Source organism: Anabas testudineus, chromosome 6 (genome assembly GCF_900324465.2).
Source record: "Anabas testudineus chromosome 6, fAnaTes1.2, whole genome shotgun sequence".
Lineage (NCBI taxonomy): Eukaryota > Metazoa > Chordata > Actinopteri > Anabantiformes > Anabantidae > Anabas > Anabas testudineus.
This window is the reverse complement of record NC_046615.1, coordinates 15,648,043-15,673,028: the sequence shown is the minus strand read 5'-3', so window position 1 is coordinate 15,673,028 and position 24,986 is coordinate 15,648,043. Positions and strand designations below refer to the sequence as shown.

General features: G+C 39.9%; 1 protein-coding gene across 11 annotated transcripts in view; it reads right to left on the bottom strand.

The window, feature by feature from the left end:
- The window catches only part of tjp1b (tight junction protein 1b), a 29,822-nt gene extending 19,913 nt beyond the window's left edge, over nt 1-9,909 (bottom strand). For 6 of the 11 annotated variants that reach the window (XM_026365552.1, XM_026365556.1, XM_026365557.1 and 3 more), the window contains exon 1: nt 9,725-9,909. The gene's annotated coding sequence lies outside the window, so the exon portion shown is untranslated. The other 5 variants (XM_026365559.1, XM_026365561.1, XM_026365563.1 and 2 more) reach the window with 3 other exon arrangements.
- Nucleotides 9,910-24,986: the final 15,077 nt, after the last annotated feature.

Here is a 24,986-nt window from a genome sequence, read left to right as displayed (position 1 = left end):
TTGCCAGCAAGCAGCTTATGGCGGGACTTGCACAAAGAGAGTGAACAAAAGTTTGAACAAGGGACCTCCTCCTGGCCTTTTACATTGAATTCAATGCACTTGAGAAAGGAAAAAAAGACATCTGAATATTAACAAGACTACTGAAAACAGAGGCATGAATTCACACTGCAAAGTTTGCTCTTACGGGAGGAGGATTTATGCCTGTCCCATCATTACTGTCGAAACGCTGATGCAAAGAACTCAAACAATTCATCTAAATTTATGACGCATCTTCCACTAAACTGAAAAGATATAAATGGGAATTGCTTCCAGTTGACATTCCTACTTTTCAGAAATCCTGTACAGAACTTGACACACACATGTACACACACACAAATGTAATGTTTAGGCCCTGTGTTGCAGCGGGGTTACAAGAAATGGGATTCTGTTGTCTGGAAAATATGATGACACAATGCTTACTACGCCAGATCTAATACTAATAAATCACCAGAGAATTAATAAAATGTAAAATCCAAAATAGAACAAAACAAGAGGAATGTAAAATGGAGCAAAAACTAAACTAAGTTTATTCTTCTTAAGGAAGAAAACATATTTAGTCGTGTCCTGCAGTGTATACATCACTCTCCCTCTCTTACTCTCCTACTCTCTCCTCTCTCTCTCTCTCTCACACACACACACACACACACACACACACACACACACACACACACACACACACACACACACACACACACACACACACACACACACACACACACACACACACACACACACACACACACACACACACACACACACCTTTCACTTTGAAGGGATGTAATTTTGCTCTCTCCTCCTGCAGAGCGTGTTGCTCTGGTAACAGAGGGGGGACAGTGCACAGTGCAGTGCTGTTCAAGTGGCCTGACATTTTCAGGCCGTGTCTGAAGGTTCCTCTCAGCTCTGGGAGGTTTAAAAAAAGACATGACTGAATTAATTCAGAAACAAAAGCCTTTTTACATTTTAGATGATCAGTGTTTACTTGTTGCTACATGTGCATTTAAACACTGACCACAGTAATGGCCTGACACAAACACAAACTTTGAATTGTTTCTTTAGAAGACCTCCAAAGAACAGTTCTCTCAGGAATTAACAAAGTTATCCAACAGATCTTCTGAAGAAGAATAAAACAAAGATACAGCATACACACTGCAGTCTCACAACCAAACCAGCTTCAGAGGCAAAGGCATTAAACTTTAAACAAGCAAGTAAGAAATAAAAAAGGGAGCTGTTTCTCTCTCTGCACTGCTTCTGTGTACAGTTTTTTAGTATAGGTACGACTGTATCCAGTGACTAATGAGTTTCTATGGCACTGTTATGTGTGCCCTTTACAGCCACAAACAACTGGTGCCAACAGAAGCTTCAAGCCACAAGCCGAGCCAGGGCTGGCAGTCACTCCACCGCAGAGACACACCATGTCAGTTGGGTCATGCTTGGGGGATTACAACCAGGCAACTTGGGAGCCAGCACTACAACACAGATGGATCACCCAGCTGAGAGTGGAGAAAGGACATGAAAGCTTGTTGAGTCAATACACAAACAGTTACCAAAATTATTCAATAATTGAATTCACTGTGCTTTACTCAACAGCATTTAGGCTATTAATAGCTTTTAATTTTGATGTGCAAATCAATTCAGTGTTCAACTAATGTCTGTTGCTATTACTGTAGAGTAGGAGCTATTAATCAGTCGATCAGTGGTAATGTAATCTAATCGATTGTCTAAATAGTTTGGGATATCTATACAACACTACTAACCTAAACACTGCCTTTGCTTACTGGTGTTACTTGGCCACTTAAACACCCTCAGAACATGGTTTTCAAAGGCTGCTACACTGTGAACAAGATGAGAGAGAATACAGACAAACATCTTCCTCGCACACAACAAGAACAGTGCAGAAAGTAAGTTGAGACTCATTAAGCAAGCTATCTGATTATACAATATAATTCGGTCTGTTGCAGTAACTGAACATTTACTTGTTCATATACATGTAAATGAGACCAAAAAGTAGTATTTACGTTAAATCTTAACATTGTAAAAGTAGAATGTAAGGCAGAGCTGCTGTATTGCTGCTGGGGAGTGCTGTATTAGAGTGTATTAGATTGTACAATTGTACCCAATGAAGTGGAACTAGTTATTAAGTTGTTTTGATTTAACAATGACACAAAAATCAACCAAGCTGTGTCTACCAGTCATCACTTTGACAGGATATGTCTTTTCATTCCTAAAATTAAACGTGGCTGGTAAAATACTGAAAGATGCTGATGTTTGGGATTACATTGCCGTACAATTTTTGCATCTTTGCGCTTTCACCACTATCTAGACTAAAACAGAAATTAGTCAACCTTCCACTCTCCAAAATTTGTAACAGTGATTGATACATGAGAGCCAAAAATGGTTTTGTCTCAGGTTTGAGAAACCTTAATATACAATGATTCATCACAATACTAACCCAACATGACTCACGAGGAGAGAATCTAAGATGTGGTTTCATTTAGTATTCACTTTGGAATCGTTTAAATTAAAGCATGCAGGCTTCTCAACTCTCTATTCAGCAGAAAAACTAAATCATCACAGAGGCAATATGGTGAGGTGTTCAGTTCTCTGACTAAGAGAATAGATTTTGTGCTGTAGTATGGTTTAAGGGTGAGGCAGAACCTTATTCAATTTTGACTGCTCTGGGACCAGAGTAGCTAAAAATAGCTCTCATTAATTCTGCCGTTGTGATGCTGCAACACAGTGGTTTAAGGGAAACTTGCAGCATGAACGCTGGAGAACATTTAATAACTTCTCGCTATATTAAATGCCATGGGTCGACTAAAACAAATGATGCAATACGGCAAAGAAAATGCATTCACTACTCTCTAGTAGTCATTTGTTATCTTTAAAGTCTGAGGAAAACAAAGTGGGGGAGATTGTTTTCACACATCCTTTAAAGTGCCAGAGAAGAGAAAATATGGCTATTATAAACCATTCAAATAAACTATGTTTTATGTTGATGATGGGATATTATGTTGATATTACACAGTGCTTAATGACATATGTAATTAAGACAGTAATTTTCCTCATTTGCAAAATTAGACTTAGAGAAATTCAATACAACATAATAATGGTATAATGCATCTTCCATCAGCAGCTGCAGAAATCCACAATTAACCTCAACTATTGAGAAAGCACTTCTGGAATATCATTATCTGTAAACCAAATGAGCTTCCACAGACCAACAACAGATGGGGTGCCCTTAAGAAAAAGCAATAAAGCTCAGTGAGTTTAGTGTCCTGCAAGAAAATCATAATTTGTTCAGTGCTAAGTAACCAAGAGTCTTATAAGCATTCAATCAAACCAGGACTGACACTGAAACAAAGACTATTACACCACTATTACAACAGGCAAACAAACTACATGCAAACAAGCATACTCTCAGAACACTGTGCAAGTTGCACTGCAGCCAAAGACAGAAAACAACAACAGGATCACACTCCACTGTGGCTGCCGGCAGTGAAGCAGCAAACAAGTAGAATAAGATGATTGATCACCTCAGAAATTGAAAACGATGTGCTGGGGAGTGCTGACAACTGCTAAAACTCCCCTGCCTTGGAGAGCATATTCAAATGCTAATGAGAGCCCACATTTTAGCTCCAGTCAGGCTAGGGGTCCCCTGAGAGATAAGTGACACTCTGCACATACAATATGGTTAGATACTGTACTGCAGATTTCTAATGGAGAGGAGAGAGAGTGAGTAGCAGAAATGCAGCACTACACTAGTGACGGGAAGCATAAGAGATTAAACCTATCGAATGTGACATAAAACCTAATCAGCAGACATTACAGCCATAAAAGATGCAAACTTGCATTATTGAGAAGCTACAGTAAATCAGACTACCACTTCAATCTCTTTGGTTTGTTACTGAAGTATTTGTATAAAACTCAAGGAAAAAAAAGACCAAGGGTACTTACATCAGTTCTTCATGGTCACTACAGAGAACACAGACAAAGCGTCTCCAACCTCCAGCTACTCCTCAGAAAATCCAGCAGGAGATTCCTGCAGACGCACATCAGCAGCCTCAGTGCATGACCGCACCAATCAGTGCTGGGAGGGAGCTGCCCCCACCTTCCTGTCCTTTCTCTTAGCTCTGAAACTACTGAAATCACAACCACAGGTGAAGTGTTATGAAACACACCCCACAGTTACACCCTAACAGTTCCTCTGCTCCGCACAAATCAGCGTCCTCTACTAACATATATTTTTTTCAAAACTGATCTCTGCCTCAAACTCTCAAGCGCTCACAGGATCTAAGTGAATCCCCTCTGGCTTGGCAGCAATCTGTGTAGGATCTGCAGTTCCGCTACAGCATGGGACTCCTCTGTACTAGCGAACATCCATCCGCAGTGTAAACTGCTGTATCGGACTTAACCCTCAAGCTGCCGCATTGAACCAGAGTGTAATTCTGTATGGCATTATTATGCCCCGCCTCCCCAGGTATGCTGCATTGCATGCAAAAATTATGCTCATCATGTTAAAGGCTTCCAATCAGTTAGATGGTCAATAATGACAATGCAAACAATGCACTTTGTATTTCAATACTTCAACTGAAGACAACATAGCATACAATGAAATCTAATCTCTTAAACCAAATTAATCTAAAATTAAGGCTGCTAATGAAGCAAATAAAATTATCCACCCAGGAAAGGAAAATCTGAGAGGTGGAGGCAGGCTGAACAAAGAAGCACAGCTGACTTGTGTAAACACAAATAAGAGAACTCAGAGACATTTGTCCTCTAAACAAAAAATACAGACATTAAGCAACATGATGTGTTTAACAGTTATTAAACATTTACTTCCTGATTCAAATAGCGCTTTGCAAACATCACCAGCCTAATTTTTGTTTTAGCTAATGTTGCTTTAATAACATTGTGTTGTGTTGGGTAACACAAACTGTTTTGCGGAAAAAGAAGAACATAAACTCTGCATTGCAGCCCATTCAAGAGAGTAATGTGTTTTTATTACATAATAAAGAATAAGTAGTAATCACTAACATGGCATTATCTTTAACATAACATGCCAAAAGGCAATTTCTGGCAAAAGAAATTGCAAACAAGGCAAACAACACAACTCCATACACAGATGTTGTTCCCATTTAGGAAGAGCTGCATTATCCCTCACCACCAACAGGAACATACATAGTAGATAGAGTTGGTGTTAAATATTGGGACTTCCTTTTTCTTTACAACGCAACTTCTGTTACAGGTCGCAAGAACACAGCAACAGAAACAACTACACGCCATTTGTGTGAGAGATTAATGGGGCAATATCTCATTGTGCATTTCATGCTAAAGCATGACATGATTGAAAGGTTTCCCATTTAAAGCTTTGAGAGCTTTAGTTTAACACTCAACGATAAACCATGTCCTCAATCTCATGCACTTATTCATCCTTACAGCCTATAACACACCTCTCTGTGATTATTAAACTCATTATATTTATAACACTGTTATTACAGATACAGGTTTATGTAAGGGCATCATTTGCAAATCCTGTCTTTGTCTGGTAGTGATCTCCGACATGGGTGCAGCATGCATCCAAACCTACATTTTGTAGTAATATTACACAGTTGCTTGTGAAAGGTTGTACCACACAAAAATCTACAACAAATACATATAATCCAGTGTCAGGAAGAAAAGACAAAACTAAACTGAATCAAAAACAAACCAGTCAGGTTTGCCAATTTGTCAATTTGATCTCACCATTTGATGAGAAAATTACTCTAGGTTGAACAAAAAAATGACACATTTTAAAGACATGTAGCCCTTATTCATCGGTACTGTAGTAAATAGACTAAATACCAAACCAAGGCCATGTGGATCATGGCATCACACTTTTCATTCAGGATAACAATTGACTTGGACAAGACTGACACCATTTCCCTGCTGGCAAAGCGTAAGTTAAATTTACATCCCTCATCCAAACATGAACCTGACAGCCGTGGTGACAGACTCCACACATAGTTTGCTCTCTCCACTACCTTCAGTCTACCAGTCTCCAAATTAATTATATCCACGTCAACCAAAAAGGCATGTAGAGAACCTGAGCTGATAATTGCTTCAACTAGGCACTTCTGTCACTTGTCTTCTTTTATAATACTAATTCATGACAACAAAATGCCAAGACATGATTACATGCTACATCATGAAGTGAGTCATTCCTCCTTGGTTCAAACTTTTGTTCAAGAATATCACAGGAATCATGACTGAGGCAAATTGTCTCAGTCATGGCTCGAACATGCAGACACCTAATAACACCTGTTAAAGCTGCTCTGGGTAGATGTGAAACCCCTTTTAACCACCGGTGATTGAGTTTCAGTTTCCAAAATGGAGAGAGCAAGCAGGAAAACAATATTTTACATAGTAAACCTTAAGGCTGTCTGTCAACACACTAATTAACAAGTGTTAAGACAAGTGTGTTAAGAAAACATGATAATTAGCTGTTATAGCAGCATTAGCTGGCATACTGTTAATGCTGACAGGCTTATTAGTCCAATAGTGTAAATCTACTAAACATTACACAACATAAAACAATGAGCCATGTTTGGTAGAAATTAGAAAAACATACTTGATATCAAGTCTGAGTGGTCAGGCTGAGAAAACAAAACATTTAAGACTTTGTTTAAAGTTATGTTTTTTTAATAGACATTATTCTACAAAATAACATATAACACAGAAAAAAATAAAGTAGCATTCAAACCTTTGATACTCACTCTCAGGAACAGTGGTCCTGTGTGAGCAGAGTCTATTTTTAGGCCCCATAGCTGGAGTGAGTGATCATAACCAGAGCGTTAGTGTGTCCTGAGCACACAGACCAGGAAACCACCTCCTGAACTCAATCAGCCCAGTGGAAGTTATCAGTGCCCCACACAGAGCACACAAGAGGGCAGGAATGTGCTGATAAGCTGAGCCGCTGACCCACCGCTCCACCTCCTCTCAGTCACAGTGATTGAAATTAGCACAACAAAGCAAATGAAAACCTGTTTTGATAAGGGATGTTTCTGCACTATAAGAAAAAGCGGGTTCACACTGAAATGTGACTGATATGATTCCTCATTCTTCTTTCAAATAGGGATAGATAATAGACTTGATTTGTAACCATAATGTAAATATGCCATTTGTTAACACAGTGATTCACTGTACTATGGCAACATGGACTTTAACGTCATCTTTTTAAGAGGCGAGCTAAGAAGTCTTAGCTTAGCCATATATCAGAACCATGACCTCCCAGTATGTAAGATACCCATCAATCAGCTTCCCAACTCACATTATTTCCAAAAACATTACTATTACACTTATGTAATGCTGAGATACGAGTTTTATGAAAACATGGCTCTCATATGGCACCACTTACAAATCATCTTGTGTTATGACAGACACACTACATATGCAGAGTAACATTTGAGTGAACTAAAAAACAGAAAGGATTAAACTTGGCTGCAATGCAGAACAGAAACCCTTGTAAAATTGGATTAGATCTATAAGCTCAAGAAGGATGGAATGAAACAAGGCAAGCAGACACGTATTACTTCAGGATAGCACAGGCCAACTTATTAAATCCCTTACGTTTTAAAACGATTTTTAAAGTGCCTAGTGGCACTTCTAGGCTACGACTAAAATACGCGGCATGTTCACAGTCTCCCTCCATTTTTTGACAAGGTTACCCAGCACCCTCTTGCTACACAGCTAGACCATTAATTGCTTCAAAGAGGTACCAGCAGCCTCTCCTTCTCTTTTACATCAATAAAATAAGTAATTCTAAGCATTATGTTGGACATGAATTTTTATTAACACATTTAAAAATATAGAAAGTTCATAATATGATGTGACAACACATAGTTACAGCATGCTATAACTAGCTGTTATTCCAGACTGTTTCTACAAGCACTGCAAAACATCTACAATACATCTGTCCTTCTAAAACCACAATGACTCAGATGAGTGCTGCTCCCGTGACAGCGTAGGGCAACAAGACTTACAGGTCAACATGTACAGCTGCTCTTGAGCAGCTAGACATTATTCTCAGGACAACATACTTGTCAGAAACCTCCCCTGCACAACACTGCCACATCAATTATTCAAAAAAAGACAAAACAAAAATTTTAATCATGTATAATTGGAACATCTAATGCTGCCACACATTACATCTATACTGTACCTCCCCCACTTCATTGACAAATATGTTGCCCAGCTCAGCTGCCGTTTCAGATGACATTACCATCACCGGGCCAGTCATGACACATTTAAGTCACATACCCAATACAGAGATACGCATCAACAACTTATTCTACCTCCACTGATAGATAAACCAAGTGCATATGATATAATAAAAATAAACTGAACTGCACAGTTAAAATTGTATATTAAAAGTGATTGTCGTTAAATTCAAAGCCTGTTAGCCAAATTGAAAAACAAGACAAATGGAGACAAGTCAATGTAATTCCTAATATTTTAACCATTATAGGGGTTGTTTCCACAAAACAGGCAACAAATATGTTGGTCAACCAGGGAAACAAATTACAGCAGTCAAATTAGTTCAGTGTGTTGTTTATCTCTTAGGGAGCTTTCAGAAGGACAAGGGAAATATATTCAAATCACATCACAATATTGGGAAATTCCAGATAATATCTACTTTGAGATCTGACATAATATTTTGTAAACTGTAAGACAGTAAAAACCAGACTGGTCAGTGTAGCATGTCTAAACAAGATCACGTCATCTGTAGTAATGACCAGTTTACAGCAAATACAACATGATAAATCAAACGATTACATATTTAAAACGTGTGTCGATCCATCGCATGTTCAACAGGTGACGACTGCTGCTTCTGGTTCAGGTTAGCAGCAGACAATTGGTTGTTATGGAAATACAATATTAAAATAGCTTGGACGAGCTAATACAAGCACCGGCTGTAGCACCACAGCAAAGCCCCGGACATGACACAGCTGACATGACAGTGTGTTATGGTGGCAGCTGGTTAAACTGTAGAGACACAGGGACAGGAAAGCAGGTATTTCAGTGCCATCAAACTAAAAAAGTCAGCTTGGACGCTAACGTTAGCCAGTTGCTACCTAGCTTCAGCAAAGTCCCACTTTGGTTTTGCTAACGGACCATCAAAACAAGGTGAGCAAACGCACGACCTACCCTTTAATTTAGAAATCCGATGTCATATTTCCAGCGGCTCACCCACACGACACCACTCCCTCCTTGTCTGTTGCAGCCTGGCACTTGATAAATCTTGTGCCCCCTTTATACCCTCTTGGTCAAGTCAACCCCTAGCTGGCCGACATTTTGTTCCAGCAGGCTAGCTTGTCCTAGCTAACGTTACCTGGACGCTCCGCGCACTTGACTTGGGAACAGCCTGTCTGTCCGATGACAGCTCGACCACAGGGGATTTTATTACTTAATATTACCGCTTATGTAAGTTCCACAAAAAATAGGGCAATTTCCAAATACAAGATAACATTAGCGTGTCGGGCAATTAGCTAACTACTTAGCGTAACGCGTAGATACAGTTTGCTAGCCGAGAGGTAGCTAAAGTTACCTCAGCTTGCACCGTTATCGCTCGGCTGTACCCGCAGGGGGACACACATCCAGGGAGCTCCTGAGGCTGCAGCGACACGGAATAATCAAGAAGCTCATTCACCTTCGCCAAAGCAACGGTCCTCACGGCGTTCTTGTGAAGGTCTTACAGAAAAAGGGGATGGACGAGTCCTCCTGGTGTGGTTCCAGAGCAGCCGCCGCCGCCGCACTGCAATGGCAGGCAGTGGATGAAGCCTTCCTTCTCCCCCCCCTCCGCTCTCACACTTCGGCTGCCTTCACCGCCGCGGTGACAGTGACAGGTTCGCCTGGAAGAAACCATTTCGCTGTGTCGGCGGGGGAGGGGGAGCGCAAGGATGCAGAGGCTGTCCACAGCTGCAGCAGCAGCAGCATCTATCCAGCAGCATCAAGCGCCATTCCAGCGTGAGAAAAACCGCTCGTCGATGACAGTGAGAAGCTTCATCAGCTCCTGTGACACATAGCAGTGCCCGCCATGCACGGAGGAATGGACGCGGCTGTGGGATCAACCTCCACGATGCATTGGATTCATCATAAAACACGATCGTTTAAATGATCGTTCCTAAAACATCCCACAGATCTTGAGTATGCGTATCACGGAAAAGGCCCGCATCACCATTATCTACAATCTTAAATATGATTTTCAACAGTAGTCCATATTAACAACGCATTCCCGCACTGAACAGTTAATCAGTCATGTGTTATCATAAACAAACACTGTGCAAGAACACTATAATACTAAAGCCACCACGGCGCATACAAGTTATATTATATTTACATGTTATTAAACCAACATCATTACAGTAACATGTAGCATGTAGGCCTATATATGATAAAGTAATCGACAAATATAGGTTGATAGATACATGCATACATACACTACTGCATATCAGTCAGTATATACTGCATATAAAGTTACTTATTAAGATACGCAGTCAGCTATCACTTCCCTAACCATATTATTTTTCATTTATGGGTTATTGACAGTAATCATGTGCTATAAATATTCATTACTGCACATAAGAAATAGGCATCCTTGGTTTATTTGGCCACTAAAAGGGAGTCTTGTAACCTCTACGCTACAGTAGGCAGTGTTGCAAAGTCAGGAACATAATAGGTATCTATCATTTGCATGAGCTAAAAAACTTCCTTTTCCAAGTTGTATGATTTCCCTGTTGCACCAGCAGCAGCAGGTCTAACAAATCCTTGTGCATACGAAGTACCATGCTTTGCCATTGCTGCACGTGATGTAATATTGGCCTAAAGAGTGTGGTGTTTAAAATAGTTCTTTATTATAATTATTAAATGACTATTTATTTTTTAATTGATAAAATTTAACAGATGCTTTTATTCAAAGCAATGTAGAAGTGAGGGACAAGGGACAAAGGAGCAACTTATGGTTCAGTGTCCTGATCAAGGATGCATAAACCATAAAGCAATATGTCACACCTATAATGTAAACATTCAACAACAAGATACATATCATGTTGTTAACACCTGTACACCGTGACCTTCACATCTAGACGCATATGGCAATAATAACTTCCTTGTGTGATATAGGGCTTAGAATAGATTTGTGTGATCAAATTTCAAAATAAATAAATAAATAAATGTATGGCTTGATTGATTAGGCGCCATTTGAAACAAAGGAGAGGACAATGACAAAATTGTTCATCCCTCGTGCTCTATGTGTATGTGTGTGCGTGTATGTGCACATGGAATAAAACTGCTATTTATTTTCAACATTGTAGCTCTCTGCATAACAAACTTTGCAGGATGAGTACAAGAGGTCATTAATGCGGAGGATTTTTTATAGTGATGTACAGTTTTAAATGCAAAACACAATGTGAAGAAATCTATTTGAATATTACTTTTGACTACAGCAAACATAAAGTCTTTATAGGGAAAGCTGAGGTAGGCTACAAAAGTAGTAATGACCTGCTGCATAAAGCCATTTAAAATGCACAGGGTGGAACTACAATCCACCCCATAGTCACGATGCTCAATACTCCTGTCCCATGGGGTATACAGATTTAATCAATATACAGTAGAATGTAAATTGTGCAATGCACCAAACCCAACTCCTAACACTCTATCACTTGCACTTTAGTTTTTGTGCTGCCTTTTCCAGAAGCACCCAATTCTCTGCAGCACCTTCTGTTGTGCATTTTATCATTTTGAGATTGTGTGACCGTTCTTACAACCTCTACCTCTGGCACTAATGAGCCCAGGAGAAGATAGGGGCTGAATAAAATGCTGGAGGAGCACAGAGGTCCTTCAGTGTTGCTGACGTAAGGAGACTTGCCGCAGATTCCATTGGAGGATCGGAAGGAGAAGGGGGGCGGGGTCATCTTGAATGGAAGAATGAGAGTTGGCCAAGGTCATAAAAATTAAAAAAAACAAGGGCAGTCATAGATACTCTGTGGAAAAACAAAGTGTGATGAGCACCAGGATGTGTTATAAAGTAAACTCCACAAGAAGCAGTAAATGCTTCTGTGCCTACACCTCTACTGTTTTGTTGAGTGATTATAGATAAATGTTTGGGAATATGTCAGTGAGCATGAATGATAGTTAGTGGCTGGCAATTGTCATTATTAGTCACCATCACATTTTAGCACATTAAAACTGGCTGAAGTATGAATCAGAAAAGTATAGCAGAACCCTGAGGAAATGATTCATTTGGCTTTGATGTGAACTTATGCTGCTTAATGTATCTCTGCTGAAGTCCTTGAAATACCCTCTGTTAATGCTACGACGGTGCTTGCATCACTGGCTACAACAGCACAGAGGGAGTTTCACATGCTGTGCAACAGAAATATGCAGACCCTCTCTCCCATCAGCACATTTAGACACACAGACGGGAACCAAACTAGAATATGACTGCAGGAACAATTCACATGAGTGGAAAAGCAAATTAGAAATTCACAGCAGGTTGGCTTTTAGAGTGCACTGCTCCTGACGGTGAATGAATCACCTCTCAGCTGTACAGGTCAGGAAACAGCCTACTAAGCAAAGGTTGGCATGTGACCATCTATAAGCTTTAATGGCTGCTATTAAATGACATGGCAGGCATCAAACATAGCACCACATCACAAATAGATGCATTTATTCAATAGCAGTGTGAGAGAAATTATGATATTATGTGACATCATGTTACCAAAGCTGCAAGATGACACTCAAAACTGTGTGTATCTTATCTTGTTATCTGGTCTGATTTTTACAAATTGGAGCACATCAGTGTAATCCCATAATGGAGCGGGGCAGAAGCTTGTATTTCTGTGATTTCTGTGTTGTCCTCTGTCAGTATCACTGACCTCTAGCATGAGAAAACAGCAGACTGACGTGACAGCTAACCCATTACTTTAGGACAGAAAGGTTTCATAATGTCTCACAGTTACATGGTGCAGCACATTAAGAGTTAGAGAGACAGACAGTGGCCTCTGATCTAGCAATCTTGAGATATCTTGTAAAGTCAGCAGTAAAAAAAAAAACACTTCTCGAAAGGTGCTTTGTAAAAGAATGAAGGGTGACCTCGCTGAAGCAGAGTTGAGGATGTGCAGCAGTAAAATGTAGCTGAAACATGCAGGAGTTTGGCTGCAGCTTCTTGATCTCTGTCCAGCTTATTAGTAGCTGATTTTACAGTTTGTGAGTGTACCACCTGTCCCACGAAGTGACGAATATCTCATCATTTATTTCTATTACTATAGAATATAGTAAAGAATCTGATGTTAAAGATGCAGCTGGCTTTGCTCTCTGGGCCTTTGTGTACTTACATTAGGACAGCCAAAGCAATGAAACCGTTTTTGCAGGTGACTAATGTTGGTTGTTGTTTTAATATTTGTAAAAATATATATTACCTAATTGTTTTGTCATGATTTTGGTATTACACTGGCTGCAGTGCAAAGTGCACCAGTGAAACAACTATATGAGTGTAAATGATGAAATTAAAAACCTGCAATCTGTAGTAATGTCTTCAGCTCATCCAATTGTGTGTGCCAGGAAATTCTCTATTACATAAGGATGTTATTTTTAAAAGCCTTATGTATTTTTCATAAAATTGTAAATAACATGACAGAAATAGGTTTTAAACAGGAGACAAACAACAATAAACAGGATGTGATTGACAAAGCCCAAATGAAGATTCACTGATCCGTAATCATATCAGAATGCATGTACAAGGAGGAAATACATATTTTTCAAGATTCCCAAAATGAACCTATAATCTCCATCTCATTTTTCCCACCAACAGCTCAGAGCTCAGACGTATCAGGTGACATGAAATGACCTCACATCCCCGGCCTGTGGATCATGTGACAACAGGCCACTAACATCCAAATCCTCTGTGGATCAGACTATGGCATCATGTACAGTAGCAAAGAAGCAATCACCTAAGTATGTTTATCCCCGGACGGGAGTGCAAATGCTAATAAAGATGAACAGTTTCAATCAGTTAATGTGGATGTGTGCATGACTGAGAGATCTTTAGCAGTAAAATAGGGAGTTTAATTATTTCGCCTTTGAACTCTTGCCCAGATCATAGATTGCAGTGCTTACCATGAAGCTGAATTCCTGAGGGGGATGAAAGCCTTTAAAGCAGAAGGACCTGATCAATACAACTGTGAATTCACAGGAAGCTGGAAATCACAACAATTATTAATAATTAATTTTCTATATTAATTAACAAGAAATACTTTGCTCAGCTGTTCTCACATAAACACACAGGGACTCGATATCTAGAACCTACAATACTGTTTAAAACAGATGATGTATAATGCTGTTACACTGATGTGAACTACCAGGTGAATTATTAATAAAGTGGCTTTATGCTTTTATTTTCCATCAGCAGGCCTTTAAATTAGTTTGGATTCAGAAGAGGCCATCTATTCATTGTGTTTTCCCAAGAGAGCAACCTCAGCCAGGATGAGAGTAAAGCAATTAGTGGTCTTGGTGGTCTGGGATCAGGTGCTTCCTTTGGACCAGACACAGTGGTAATGTGGAAGGCAGGTGATTGGGGCAGAAGAGACATAAAGAAAAAGGGAGAAAAATCACCCTGGGGTAATTTAGCACACTGTGGAAAAAAATCCTGCACTATTATAAATCTACACCACTTTTCAATTCAGTTTGAAATTGGTTTGACTGATTAATCCAGTAAGGAAGAAACATCAAATCCTAATTATCTTTTAACACAACAAATCACATAAGGTTACAATACATCAAATAAGGGGTGTTAAAGCTGTTTTTGCTGCTTGGCTCCTCTCCTACCTGCTGCACTGACCTCTGTTTTCAATTCTAATGTGTATCTTAGCAAACACTACCCTGCTTCTGTTTCCTCATATGAAAGCTAAACATCCATCCAACATAAAATCCCAAATACACATCCAACCCCTCCTTCCCCACTTGCGTCAGCTGTGCAAACATGGATGTTCCACTGTGTTACTGTATGTTAGGTTGTAAAACTCTGCCCTCTGCAGGATTTCAGTTGAACACTATTTATCTGCGTCAAGCTAGACTGTGTCAAGCCTTGCGAGAGGAAATCTATATCAAGAATTATTTATGGTTGCGTGAAAACAAGCAGGAGGAGAGTGGATCTGCGTGATTTCAACCCCTGCTTGCTGATGATGCACTTGTGAACGGATGGAGGGAGACACAAGACGGAGCTGGGGTTGTTCACCCCCGGGTCTGCCGTGATGGGATGTTCCGGAGTCTAAACAGCATATGGTCCCTCTCTGGGCATCAACACACATCCTACATGTCCAGCAACACTGCAGGCTGTGTGACACACACACACACACATACACACACACACACACACACACACACACACACACACACACACACACACACACACATACACACACACAGCAGAAACCCTTCTAAATACTAAATGATCACACAGCTTTTTATTTAATATCTTTGTGTGTCTTTTCTTGTGCTGTATTGTGCTGTATTTCTATTTCATCTATTGATTTGACATGAATATGAGACTTTTATATGTCACAGTGCCTGTTGCCTGAGTCAGCTAATCAATTAGATTATAGCATTATGGTGGTAATAATAAACAACAGAGCTACAATAACTACTTGATGAATCACTTCATGGGAAGTCAATCAGCACTATTTTGAATTTAGTCATTTGTTTTGAAGCAAAAAAAACAAACAGTTGGACAAACTGAAATATCTAATCTACCATATATATGCATAATTTTTGGCTTTGCAATATTTGAAAGGTTATATTTCAATATTTTATATACAAAACACTTAATCAGTGATCATTAGATTAATTGATAATTAAAGTATTAATTAGACACAGCCCCAGTAAGCAATTCATCACACAGGTCTTCAACAACAGGATGTGTCCATTATAATTCAAATATTGAGGAGATAAACACAACTAAATCTATCAAAGAGTATTTTCTGCTTTTAAATTCTCATTTTAGTTGCTGTAGAAAAATACAGCGTCACCTCCAGAAAAACAGTCGGTGTTTATGTCACGATAATCAATCAACACACAATATAATCTACAGAGTGTGCACAAGTGTGAGCATCAAACCCCGTGATTGATTAAGTTGTCTTAGGACAACCTTCACAGTGCTTCATTCTTCATGCTTGACTTTCGCACCGTGGCCACCATCTTGGTTCTTACAAACATTACATCATCTTGCTGGTCGTCCTTCACTTGACCCCACACTCAAGCACTCAAATGGGGGGAATAACATGAACATCAAGTCCTCTTTAAAAAACAAGCCAAAATTATAATGGGAGGCTGTTATTGTGGTATTTATAGATCCAGGCTGTTTTTCTGGATCGGAAAATTTTGCATGTGATGTTGGTTTAGCGCTACATTTTCACTAATCCTCTGCTGCTGATGGTGCTTACTGTCCAGGTCTCTCCTCCTGTCATAAATCATGCGGGAAAGTCAATATAGTTGTTGGGATTTATGTGGGCGTCAGTCTTCTGAAATGAGGGACACGAGCACGCAAATAAAAACAGCTCAGAAGCATGAGTCATTTTTTTCAAATCTCACACTGACAACTGAGAACTCTGCTGTTTCTAATCTTTACTCTGCATCCTTGAAGGAATGAACAAGCATATTCTGTTTCAGTTGTGTTGCTGAGAACTACAATAAAAGGCTCCATGGTAGAAAACTGTGTCATTACAGTAAAAAAACTCAAGTTTGTAATCACGCTCTTTTTCTGAAACACTATAATTTCAGTAAGAAGCAGTGGAAATGTTACAAAGCACTGCTGCAAGAGGCTGTAATGTCAACACACTGCTACAAGATGTGTGACATGATGGTACCAGATTCACACAGTGCCCACAGTGACCTGCCATATGTCCCATTAGAGGACACTTAGCCAGGCCTTGCTCCTGGGTCATAGCCTCCAGAAGTGTACCCAACATCTGCCATCCCATCAATGCAGCCTGTGGGACTGCACACACAACCTTCGCATGCACGCATGGCCAGCTTTACCTCACTGTCACTTCCAACCCCCCCTTTTATCACCTCCAACCAACCCCAGCACTGGGGCTGGTCGGAGGTAAAAAATAAATAATAATAAAAAACATCTATTAAACGCTTCTTCCTCTTACGTTAAAGACCTGTCCCAACTAAAGAAAATCAGCTGCTGCTCCAATCAAAGTGCCTCCTCACTTCCCCTTCTCCACCTTCCAGTAAGGTCTGCTAGTCGTGATAAATCTCCTGTGCCCACCCTCTGAGCTCTACTCGTCCCTCCTGCTCTTTACACAGCCTTTGTGGTGTGTCTCACTCAGGTCCAGCCCTCCACTCCCAACCTCGTTCACCTCCACGGCTTCATCACACGGGAACAATCTTCCTCTAACAGGCCCTGAATATGCAGATTGGTTAATTCAGCTGCAGTTGCTCTCCCTGTAAATGCATCTGCAGCACTTTCAGAAGACTGAGCAGCGAATAAATGCTTACGCTGGGGCTTTTTTCCGGTGCTGGTTAGGGGGGAGTGCCTCTGTCCATGGCAGGCTGCAGCCAAGGATGGGATTTTAGAAGTAGGATGGGGCAAGCAGAACTAATAAGATATTAAGGCTCTAACAAAGACTTTGCTCAAAGCTGGGTTGGTGACTGATCCTGATCTGTTAAGGAGTAATTAATATAATTGTGCTTTTCCTCTTGGCTAAGTTACATCTCCTCTTGCTGATACATGCTTCTCTGCAACTCACCTGGTTATAGCCTCTGCAGCAAACAGTCCTTTAACATTTCCCAAACCGCTGAGAGGGCAGGAAAATACTGCATGAAAAACAGATCTTCCCCAAATTATGAAACACAAAACAGAAACAACAACCTCTGTTTAACACCTACGTGGCACCTGAGCTTGTAAATGTTTGTTTCTCATAATGATGATGTTACACAACACACATAAAGATGAGCTGTATATACAGAGACATCTCAAAAATGATCCATATAACAACACAGACATAGCAAAGAAGGGTAGAGGAGGTGACAGTTTACAGTTTTGTATGAACAACTCCCGACTTTGGCTTTTTTAGAACAATAAAAAACATAAATAAATAGTGCTTGAACACCAGAGATGAGTGGTGTAAATAATAAAAAGATTAAGATTTGGTGTAATACAAGAACAGATGGACCAACGCCTTTCCCTAAAGCATTAAGAAATGCTGTGAACGCCGCTGCTTTAAAATGGGTCGAGGTGTTGTTGATGAAGACAGAAAAAAAAAAAAAACAACTCCTGCTATACACAAAGGCACTGGGTGCACAAAAGACTGTAGTTTCCCCTCTCTCCATCTCTGTTGTGCTTTTTGCAGCCTTAGCACTAAAATCCGATTCAAGCTTTCTCTGAACAAGTGCACTGCTTGCCAACACAAATGACAGCGGGAGTGGGCAACGTGCCAAAGTCCTCCCCTGACTATCAAGAGAGAAAGCAATCAAAAGAAGCAATCAATATAAACAAAGTCTTAACTGCTATTGATTATTTAGTTCTGCTGTGATGGGCAATGATAGTTATGGACCTAAATTCTTACACTAAGTTGATTAATATCTTCACATTCTGTTGAAGCGGCCAATCAGGTGAGAAGACGACTGCAGATCATCTAACGGCTCAAAGGCAGTGTTGTGTCTGTTGTGGACTTGTAGTAGGTTGCAATGGAAGCTGCTCCTCAGCTCAGCATCCTGCAGTCTCATCACTCACTGTAAGGCGGACCGTTACTTCCATCAGCTGCATTTGAGTTTAGGTATGTCAGCAAGTTTTTCCCCTAGTGCACACACAGCCTGTACAAAAGAAATATGCTGTGGGGAGGCTAGGAGCCCTTAGCTGAGCTCTCAGTCTCTGGTGAGATAGTGGCCTCTTGAGCCGTTGGAAGCCTCCTCTGAGTGACAGGTCATAAAGATAAATGACTGGGATGTGGTAAGTCGCTCACTATGACTTACAGAGCAAGAGAGGATATGAGAAAACAGTGACACCACTGCGTTTTCCATATAGATGAAGGCTTATGTTGTCTGTGCAGGGCTCAAAATCAAGGCCACCACTAATCTGTCAATTACAGCCTAAAAGCATCCACCTCCACCATATCACTGTCAGGTTTACTAGATGGGAGCTGAATGATGAATGATTTGTTCAATCTATCATGTTTTTTTTTTGTTTTTGTTTTTTTTAACTAAGCAGGGACTGATAAGTGCTGCCAAATTCTCAGGCCTGTAATGTTTTTACTGTTTTTCGCTCTGTTCAGTTGCCATTTTGGATCAAAATGAAACATTTCAACAACCACTAGTTGGATTGCTGTGACATTTTGTACAGATTTAATGGTCTCCAGTGTGTGGAACACACAGTGCTGACTGTGATCCCCTGGCTTTTTAACTTTCACCACCAGCAGATTGACATGTTTGACTTTTTGTGAAGTAGTAAATTGGATATAGTGATCCACGTTGCCTAGAGGATTAATCCAAATGACTGTCGTGTTTCTCTAATCTTTCTTATAACACTAGCAGCAGATTCAAGTTGCCACATCTACTGGATGGATTGGCACAACATTTGGATACAGGTATCGATGCTGCCTAGGAAATGTATCTTACTTGTTGTTGAAGTTACCTTTAAGGTTTTGAGTGAAATGTTTTAACAATCATTGCATGGATCTCCATGACCTCTAGTTCAGACACTGATACCACCCTCAGGAGGAATTACTATCAATTTGTTGATTCACTGGCTTCAAACACAGTTATCCAATCAAAATTTTAACATGTTAAGTCCTTTCACTTAATGACTAAATACTTGCCAATGATGTTCCTGCAGCCACAGCTGTACTTTGTTTTCATTGCTAAGTACTATGCAAATATTTGCATACTAACATGCTAAGATAAGTAAACTGCTTAACATCAGCATGTGAGCATTGTCATTTTGAATATGTCAGCATGCAGCATCACAGAGCCTTAACCATGTAGACCATTAGTCTTATTATTAAATCAACATGTCAGAAAGAGGCTTAAAGCTCTGAGACTGTGACACAAAGCACCACTAAGCTGAGTCTTTAGTTACACTGAAGCTAACAACTCCTGAGATACAGTAAGCTGTATTTTAAAGATATGCAGATGTTTTTTTATCTAAAGTTTAGGTTGTCATGATTTCAAGCAGCATGTGTCTTATCAGTATTCATAATATTCTCACACTCTCAAAAGCCTAGGTTATTTTTGCTGACCAACATTTGTATGAACAATTCAACCAGCTCTGTTGTTTTGTGGTAGTCTTTATTGAAACAGAGCGTTTGGGCTGAATTCACAGTCAGGTCATAGCTGAGCTGTCAACACGATATAATTCCCCTGAGGCTGAGGCCCTCGAGCAGTCTACTGCTTTGACTGGAAACAAGGTATGTATATTACAAGGGTGTCTGCTTTGATTTATGCACATCAGAGCTGTGAATCAAGGCTGCTTTGTGAATTGTCAGACACTGTGTGTATAAAACAATGAACAAAGGATGCTTCATGATGATTTAGTGCAACTATAACAAGAAAAGTAAGAGCTTCAGTTTTAGGCCTTTAAGGACTTAGACATCTGTTTTGTGATTGTGAATATGGACCTCAAACTGAATCTCTACTTAGACCTTTTTTCATCTCAAAGTCTGAGTAGTCATGATAAAACAATATTAAAAAGCAGTCTGATTGAATTTCCTTTAGCTTCATATGTAACTACACAAATTGCCTACAGTGTTTGACATTTGGGAAATGCTTTTATTCACTTTTTCATGAGAAGACTGAAACCACTCTCATCGTTGTGTGATCACATAAGCATAAGGATTGGAAACAGCCACCTTTGCTCTGTCCAAAGCTAAGAAATCTACACTTTATATTGCCTTTCTGTCAAATCACCCATAAAACCACAAACTAGCTGCTGGCAGTAGCGCCTAATTTAGCATACTGAAGACGGAGCAGTATCAATATTCTCATCAAACTTTAGGCAAGAGAGTGAATAAGCATCTTTTCCCAAAAGTCACACTATTCCTTTAATTAGGGAAACACATATACGTGATAAAGGGTGTAGATCCGAAGCGCTTGAAATCCAAATGTAGACAATATCTTTGATAGTGGTGCAACAAAACCACAACAGAAAGATGGCAACTCATCAGCTTTATGCTGCAAATGTACCTTGGGTTTTACCAAACAGTACAAATGTCATACTTGCAGCATAAAAATGAAATCCCCCCATTAAATGATCTGCAATTTGCAAGAAATTATCATTTGTGAAATGTGACTTAGACACTGTTTGCAATCTGTGTGTGAGCAGTGCTCATAGTTCATGTTTGTGCAGATCTCTCCTGATGCCAATTCAAAATATATTAAGTGGTATCATAATGTAATTATGTTTTGTCACAGCCACTGCACTGATGCTGCTACTGGAGACAAATTGATCCTTACTTACTGTCTTTTGTGACGCTACATCTGGACAAGTGAGGGAAGTTGTTTGGACATTTCTGTTATGTACGGGTATTAGACATTAAACAATTTATTGTCGTCATACACCAACCAAATAGAGGGACAGTATTTGCCAGTATTAGTTTGTGCTTTCAGTCAAATCTTTCTAATGACAGACCGATTGCTTGTTGACTTGTTCATTCTGTACATTTTAGTCAAAGATTATAGTGTCTGTAGTCGGGTGATTCAGCTCATTAACACATTGTGTTTGCTTTTGAGTCACTGTACTTACATTGGAGTCAAGGAGATCAATGCTGTCTAGGCTCTTGCTCCTGTGAATGCGGCCCTTGATGCGGCGGAGTGATGGCTTGCCCTGACCGGTGCTTGCTGAGGAGGCTGCTGTGGTGGAGCCAGCAGTGGGGCTGGGGTGTATCCTGAGGTCAGTGTTGAGTGAGCGAGAGAAGGAGGACAAAGAAAAACAACAGCACTATGTCAGGGCAGGTACGTACACATCCAGCATGGTTGTTTCACAGCAGGAGAAAGTGCCACAGGCAACACAGAAGAAGAAGAGGAAGAATACTGCTGTCACGTTTGTGCTTCTCAAAAGGCCACAATCCCCCGCTGGATGAAATGGCATTTAAGGAAATCTATAATTGGATTTAATGTCACAGAAGCCCTGTAGGGGAGCTGGTTCAAACTCAGGAAACCCTGTAGTTTCCAACACAGTGGGCCTGTGCAGCTCTGCGGGCCACACCAGCCAGACTTTAGCTGGGTCATGGTGAGAAGTAGGGAGGAGGCACAGTTGGCTGACCTATCACCAATACTCTCAGGAAATGTTTTACCCTTCATAAATAACATGGTTAAGCTGCACTGTTGGAGCCCTGCTGACCACATTAAAACCCTCAGCTCCTGGTTCCCATTGTGTTTCCCATGTCCGTTGCTTAATTGCTGTGTAATGTGCTGTGGTTGCCATAAAATTAATCGACCCCACGGGGAAGACTAAATGGGCTCTCCATCTCGAAACACAAAAATTTAGTTTATCTAGAGCACAGTTAACTTTGAAGACCATCTGCTGGCCAAATTAGAGGTGCAGGTGCTATATTAATACTACTGCCTGATAATGCAGCCATTATAAAGGGGTGATTGCATTATTGCAGCTTTATTGGTGCTTAGTAATTAAATTATTCACATTTCATACAGTTATAAGCTGCAATGAGTGAACCTTTTAATTTGCCAGGCTGTGAAATCCCTCTGGCTAGTGTTTATCTTTTGTAGAAGCAGTTACAACTTTATTAACATTGCTATACAATCTATAGAATCCATGGTCACCTATTTTGTGATTTTGGCTTCATACAAACTGGGTTGTTGGTGGATCAAAATTAAGAATATGAATTTAAATTTTGTTCCACCAATATCCACTGCTGCCTTTCTAATTTAAATCCCAAGCAAGAAACAATGAATTAAGAACATATTCTGCAGATTAACCAATAGTAACATAATAATAATAATAATAATAATAATAATACAGTAATACTTAATGGCATAGCTCACATTTATACTGTCTGTACGACTGCCTCTTCTCTTCTTCTTATTTCCCCAGTGCTCTCTCTCAGTGTCAAAGAGGACAGTCACTCTTAATGGGGATTTATTTAACACAATATTCAATGAGGGAAAATCCTGTCTATACAGTGCAGAGACAGTAGATATTCATTAGCGAGCTCAGCAACAGGCCCAGAGGAGCTCCTGGGGTTTGGAGACTCAGCAAGGGAAATATGAGGGAAAGCAATGAACAAAGATGGAAGGAAAAAGAGCATCACCCTCTACTCTGACAATACATTAATTCAATAGTTGCCTGAAGTGGAGTAAGGTGCTTACTGCCCGGAAATGGAAGGTAAAAGCATTCAGCAGTACATGCAGTCAATTACAGATGATCTTAGTTTGTTCTCATAAACAATACGGCAAACATGACTAATGAGAAAAGCTGCTTGGACTGTACCACAGGCCCGGTGCAGCCCGGTGCATTCAGAGGCTCATTTCTTGGATGTTGATTCTGAAATGGACTTCAGCCAAAACACTTCAGGCCACAAAGGCAGAATGTAACATAGTGCCAGCAACTGTGCCGACTCAGATATAATGTGCAGTGAATGATTTCACATCACTCTTGTGATTAATTCTTCTTCGCTATCAAATATGCAGGTATAATGTGTTTGAATTGAGGTTTCAGAGAATATATAACTGTGACATTGAATATTAACGTCTCCTTTTCACTTTATCACCGTTATAGGAACATTTTAAGATACATATGGTTGAACTGCATTTGGCACGTAGGCCCAAAAGATATTCCTAAAGTTAGGGAAAGGCAAAAGACCATTTACCTTTGTACTTTTTATGACACATACTTAGAAGACAAGATATCATTTTAAAGGAACAGTTTAACATTTTAGGAAATACACTGATTATCTCTTTTGAGAGTCACAAGAGAAGATTAATATTATACACTTATTTTGAAGTCATTAGCTACATTTTTTATCTGTGACAAAGATTAAATAAGTAAGTAAGAACAACAGGTTACAGTTTTATGATGAGGTATGTGCTGGATAATTAGATAATCAAACTAGACCAGCAGAGCCCCCTGTTGTAAAACTGCAACTTGTTATTTTGAAATTACATTATTAGCCATACGTGAGATATAACGTGTTATTTAGTGAGTTTTTAAATGTGCTGCTAAGCACACTGTGTTTGTCAGAGCCAAGTTTGCTGCGTCCACCTGTTTCTAGCCTTTAAGCTAAGAAGACTAGAAACTAAGGTCATCTAACTGTTTTCTAATGCAGGCTGCAGCTTCATGTTGAGGGCGATATCAGGCTTCTCATTTAATTTTTAGCAAGAAAGCAAATATTTATATTTCCCAAAATGTCAAACTTTTCCTTTGAGCTACTTCTAACACTGTACACACTCATTAAAAAGGATATGTGTGATGTTTTATTCATTTCCCTGTTGATGTTGGATTGCAGTATAAAGACTCCAACCCTATCAGTAATGGATTAAACAAAAGCCTTAGTCCTTGATTTGCTAATTGGTCAGGTGCTTGGTGTGTGGAAGCAGCATGAGCTTGGCCCTGACAGTACTGAAGCTGTGCAGTGTCTGAGAACAAAGAAAAATCTGTCTTTAAAAGAAAATGCAATAAGATTGATGCCAGGACCTCTGATGACCCACACTGTCCACTACAGTGTGAGATAATGTAGTTTGCAGAGGTCAAACAGATGTCTGATGCTATTACAAAGAAAGGACGAGGGACACACACACATTGTTCAGTAGCGGGACTTGATGCCGTCCCTCTGTTTCCTCTCTCACAGTCTGGCCTGGAGGAGCCATCAGGTACGATTAGTTGAAGCAATAATGGCTACTGCTTAATCAGCAGGTCAATAGGCAATGTTACGCTTCATTCCTTCCATCTTGGCCGGTGC